The sequence below is a fragment of the Cnephaeus nilssonii genome, assembly GCF_951640355.1.
Source record: "Cnephaeus nilssonii genome assembly, chromosome: 12".
In the NCBI taxonomy this organism is placed as follows: Eukaryota; Metazoa; Chordata; class Mammalia; order Chiroptera; family Vespertilionidae; genus Cnephaeus; species Cnephaeus nilssonii.
The window spans coordinates 64568617-64574616 of NC_137083.1; positions in this window are offsets into that span (position 1 = coordinate 64568617).

Here is a 6000-nt window from a genome sequence, read left to right on the forward strand (position 1 = left end):
ATACATCTGCGCCTGTTCCAAATGTGATTGGCAAAACTTGCAGATGCCACCCTGGGTATAGCTCGAGCTTTGAGGATGGCAACTGAGTTTTGTATTTGTCATCAGAAATATACTACATCATAATCTGTCTTAATTCCCCCTTTAACACATATGTGACAACTTGAGTTCTATAAGGATACTTTGTATCTTCTTATTAGTCACAAAAACATATATCCTGAGGAAAATCTTTCAGGTTGTCCTAATTTGTAAAATATTCTTTATGACTCTGAAGTCTGTTTTAATAAAATATCAAAAAAAAAAACAAACAACCACACAGCTTTAGTATGAAAACCTGATACTATTGGACCTAATATCTTAATTTAAAGAGGAATAAAAGAGATAAAAGTCCTTTTAACTACAAAGTCAAGATCCACCAATTAAAGGAATTATGGAAGTTTATTTTTTGTGTGTGTGCACTCTTTAGCAAAAAGGGCAAAAATTAATTTCCCAGGTATTTCATTGTTTCTTTGCCTGATACTTGCATACTTGCTTATTTCTGAAAAGCATTCTGTTTGCGGCTCCCTGGGGTGAATCACAGGAGACCACTTATACTCCCTTTGGCATGCTGATATCATTTTAGCAACTGCATTTTTTAGTCATCTAATTAAGTCCCTGGGTAAATTAATGAAAGAGATAAAGTTTTACCTGAATCTTTCTAAAGTAACTTTAATTTCCCCAGCTACCACTAGCTTGCGGGTACAAATACGGTTACATTTAACTTTGACAATTATCTATTTGGCTCCTCCTCAAACTCAACTCTAGGTCCTGAGCCACTGGAAAAATGTCTCCATTCCCACTCACAAGTGTGATTCAGTATTCTCACCTATTCTTTTCAACAAGGTCACTTTGTATGGAAACATTTGATCTTCAATAGAAGAGAGCTGCTGTTTTACAGAGGGCATTCCTTCCCCCCATCCTTCCATTGATGCATTCAGTTCTAGAGAGTTCTCTGTTCTATATAGAAGGGGGGAAATTATACTCTAACCCCCTGCCTCCCAGCTACAAAGAGAAAACTTCCTCCTGCCAGGTGCCCTTCTGACCATACAAAGAATCCCATGCAAGTAGACATGTGTGAGGATAATTTCCAAATCTGTAGACATGACTGACTTAAAATTTAGTCTCCAGCTAAACACTGCTCTATTAGTTTCCAAGTTCTTTGCAAAATTTTCCGAAAAAGATCCATAGAGAGCATGAAAATTCTCAAGTTGGGAGTTAAGACCTCAAAAACACTCTAGGTTAGTATTGCCATGTTCTCATTGCATAGCACTAATTAGGATGATGGATTACAGCACGGCATTCTGCACCTCTTGGTCTTACACATGCCCCAAGCTGACCAAGCCTGCACCTTCCTCTAGTCCTTGTCATCTTACGTGATGATATACTTGTTCTCTCCCACATGAGGCTGTTTGAGCTTAAGGCCTGCATTGCATCCATTTTCATAATTCTGAAAAGTATGTAACTTGTGGCTTAATTGAGTTCTTCTTTAATTGAAATATAATTTTAATACTAAAAACTATAACAAAAAATCAAGAAGCTTGTTAGGTAAGGTATATGAATGCTAATTTCCCCCCATCTTTCATATCAGGAGTCATTTAATAATATCCACATTTTTTAGAGTAAAGAAATAATTTTTGCTTATGCTTAAGATTAGTTCAGAGAATGTTATTTAAAAAATTAATCCAAAAATAATTTATCACATATTTACTAAGGGCCTCCTGTCTCCCAGGGTCTGTTGTATGACTGAGGACTTTATAAATTGATGATAAAAGAGGCATTATGGGTAGAATGAGTGTAGTTTAACACAGGAGATGACCATGTTTTTTCTGCTCAGTTTTAGTCATATTTCTGATCATCATTAAGAGAAAAGTGGAAAAATCTCCTTGCAACTTGATTTTTTGTTCTATTGAGAATGACCTTGTGAGGACATCACATTATTCATAGCTGGAAGAAAGTGCTTCTTTTCTGTTTCAAAGGAGCTTAGAAAGCACGGAAGTTTGTCTACGCTTTAAAGGTCTGCCTTTGTCTGGTTCACCCAAGAGCTGCACAGCTGTTTCAACTGAATCCAGATATAGAGTTTGCTGTAGAAATTCCATTTGCTAAATTAAAGCAGAGTGATATTCCTCTACAATTATATAACAACTAGAGGCCTGGTGCATGAAATTCATGCACTGAAGGGGGGGGTGTGTCTCTCAGCCCGGCCAGCCCCCTCTCACAGTCTGGGAGCCTTCAGGGGATGTCCTACTGATGACTTAGGCCCGCTCCCCAAAGGGAGCAGACCTAAGTAGCAATCTGGCCTCCCTCTGTGGGAGGCGACCGGGCCGATCAGGGGAAGGCGCCACCCCCATCACCCTGCTGCTGCTGCCACTGCCAGCCGCCATGGCTGCCGGCTCTCAGCCCTGGCTTCTTAGTGCTGGCCCCACTCATGGGTGGGGGTTGATCTGGGGCCAGGCCTTCTGGGGGAGGTTGAGGCACAGCAGGTCACACCCCATCCAGCCTCTGAGGAGGCATGGCGCCGGGACTGGGCACGCCTCTGCTTCTGTGGCTGCCTCTGCAGAAGGGGCAGCACTGGGACCGGGACCATGCAGCCCCCTCTACTGCAGCCCCTGAGGAAGGGGCCGTGGGGCTAGACTGGCCTGCGCTGAGGCTTCTCCCATGCTGCGGCCTCTCCCACACCGCTGGCCCTCTGCCCTCACAGCCACTGTGGCTTTTTCCAGAAGACACCCTTTCTATCCAGTCTAATTAGCATATTACCCTTTTATTAGTATAGATTAGAGATACAGAGATTTCTGTCAGTATCAGGAGAACTAGTTCTGTGAACTAAAAACACACAAGACTTCTGCAGGATGTTGACATGATATCAACCTACAAAATCATTTGTGCTACATCTTGCTTTCCTATATCCTCCCATCTTGGACATCATCCCAGTCTTTGGATTTAAGCTATCAAACTGTTCCTATTTTTAAGGTACCTATAGTAAGGCCAATGGAAAATATGTTCTACTGATGTTTTAAATTTTATTTTTATGTATCTTGGGATAAATTTTATATATATTCTTTGCCAAATTTTATATATATTCTTTCAGAAAAACTTACTGTGGTATGCTAAATTATCCAAAGAATTTGATTAATTAATGTGTGAAAGATAAGCAGATCAAAGTTTGTTTTACTTGTTATTCAATTTTTAGCAATTGTCATGACTTTTTCAACAAGTATCTTAAAGATATAGCTATTTATACTATGGTTTTAGTCTTTTATTTAAAATTATATATTTATTATAAAGTCTGAATCCACTTTATTTACTTTTTTCACAAGATGCACCTTGACTTTTGCAAATCTATACTCTTGCAAAAGCTACAGACAAATGAGTAGATGAAACAGCATCATACAAGTCTTTGAATTCAAGAAATTATTAACAAAACAAATACTGTTTTGACATGACTTAAAATTCTAATTTCTTTTTTAAGTAGAATTTTGGAATTGTATTTACTTTTTAAAATGAGAGAGGAATTGGACATAAGTTATTTTTTCTTCCTATGCTATGACCTTTATTTAGGACCTTTCATATTATGCCTCTCAGAGAGTATTTACCCCACAGGGTCAAGTGCTGGAAATTTACTCAGGAGTAAGTGTAACCCGCTTGGAAGATCACTTTCTGTATGCACTGGGACTGCATGCCTGACGTTGTGCTGCTTCTCCTGGCCAGTAAGAATTACTTCAAGCCAGAGATGATAGTTCCTTCTCCAGCCTTATGTCATTTTTATACTCCATCATATCTGTGTAGGAAAATCTTGATGTTTATAATTGTTTGTTCGGTCACCATGTGTGGAAAGTTAGGGCAGAGAGGAAAGGTAAAGAATAAAAGAAGGCTATAATGAAGAAGTTAAAAATCCAGAAAAATGTCTTTCTTTTGCCTTTATTTTAAAGCTTTTTATTTTTCAACTAGAGTCCCGGTGCACGAAAATTTGTGCACTTGGGGGATCCCTCAGCCTGGCTCGCAGTCTGGGACCCCTAAGGGATGTCCACCTGCCATCTTAGGCCCGCTTCGAAGCCGTCAGTCGGACATTCTTAGTGCTGCCAAGGAGGCGGGAGAGGCTTCCATCACCGCTGCTGCACTTGCAGCCTTCAGCTTGGCTTGTGACTAAGCGGAGCGCCCACGTGGGAGTACACTGACCACCAGGGGGCAGCTCCTGCATTGAGTGTCTGCCCCCTGGTGGTCAGTGTGCATCATAGCGACCTGTTGTTCCACCGTTAGGGTTAATTTGCATATTACGCTTTTATTTTATAAGATTGCACTCAAATAAAATCTTTGTAGTGGCATTGTATGCACTAGCCTCTTATTTTATTCAAATTAAAAATACCAATTAGGAAAATGCACAACTACATTGTTCATTTTTAATTGGTGCATATTTGTTAATAGATAAATCTATACTTTTCAGATAATATTTTTGCAATACTAATGAGGAAATTATTACTTGTTTCACTTAAACCTAGAATGGAGTACATAGTTATAACAAGCATAAATTTGAAATCTCTGGTGATATGTCACTGACTTCTCCAACCTTATCTCCAACCTTATTCCATTTCAGTTTAGTTTATGTAACTTTGAGATACAGCTTCTGCAGTTTAATTTCCAAATTTTTATCTATGTGACTAGTGCCCACTAGTGATTGGGTTAAAGCAGAATTTCAACAAGCTCAGGGATGACAAGTCATACATTAGGGCCGTGGTCAGCAAACCGCGGCTCGCGAGCCACATGCAGCTCTTTGGCCCCTTGAGTGTGGCTCTTCCACAAAATACCATGGCCTATTTTGGTATTTTGAAGAAGTGGCGTTAGAAGAAGTTTAAATTAAAAAATTTGGCAAGTCTATTTTGAAGAAGTGGCATTAGAAGAAGTTTAAATTAAAAAATTTGGCTCTCAAAAGAAATTTCAATCGTTGTACTGTTGATATTTGGCTCTGTTGACTAATGAGTTTGCCGACCCAGACTGTGTCAGGGGAAACTGTAGAGACATCATGGAAGAACTGGGGAACTTACAATAAGCATCCCTAACTTGAAAGTACTGAGATTATTGGTTGTATTAGTAAGAAGTAGATCAATTATTCTTTAACATTTTAGAATTAATTGTTATCATCTAAGTGTTAGCTTCTTATCATTCTCTATTTGAGGTAGCGGCAATAACTATGGATTGGGTTCTTTTTATGATAACTTTTCCCCTTGACCCAGAATTATATGATATAGTCAGTCATTCCTGATCTTTAGGTCTCTAGTCTTCTAGTTTATGGCCAACAAGTGTCAAGTCCAAAAGGTCCACAAGTTTAATAAGTCTTAAATAATTAGTATTGGACATTTAATATATTTGGATAGTTCTTTTGCATATGGGGAACATAAAAGTAATTTATCACTTGTTATTATTATCTATAATTATAAAAGATAACATATATAGATATCCTGTAATTAAGAATAATATTATTCTTAATGATATAATGTTTTAATTATATAGTGTTTTGATATAAAATTGATATTTTAGATATATCTTCTTTGTTTTAGTTATAAAATTAAAAGCAATAACAGTAAATTTATTATAGGTAGTATGTTTATCCTATTGGTGGCAAAAATATTATTTTGGTTTATTTTATTATTGAGACACAAGAAATAAAAGTTGTACTATCCATTAAAGGGCACATATTATTTTCCTTTTAGAGCACTGGTTTTAGAGCACTTTATATAAAACCACTGGTTCTTCATTGGCTTACAAAAATGTTAGTTTATCAATGATAATTATCCTTGACATAACACAGCATATTATTACAATCAAAATGTATGACTCCTAAAGGCACTTTTAAAATGAGGGTGGGGTGCATTAATAATTTAAAAAGTTGTCTTAAGCATGAACGACATAAACCCAACACAAAATAAAATTAAGGGATAGGTAATCAGAAAAAAAAAAAAAAAAGAACCTCAT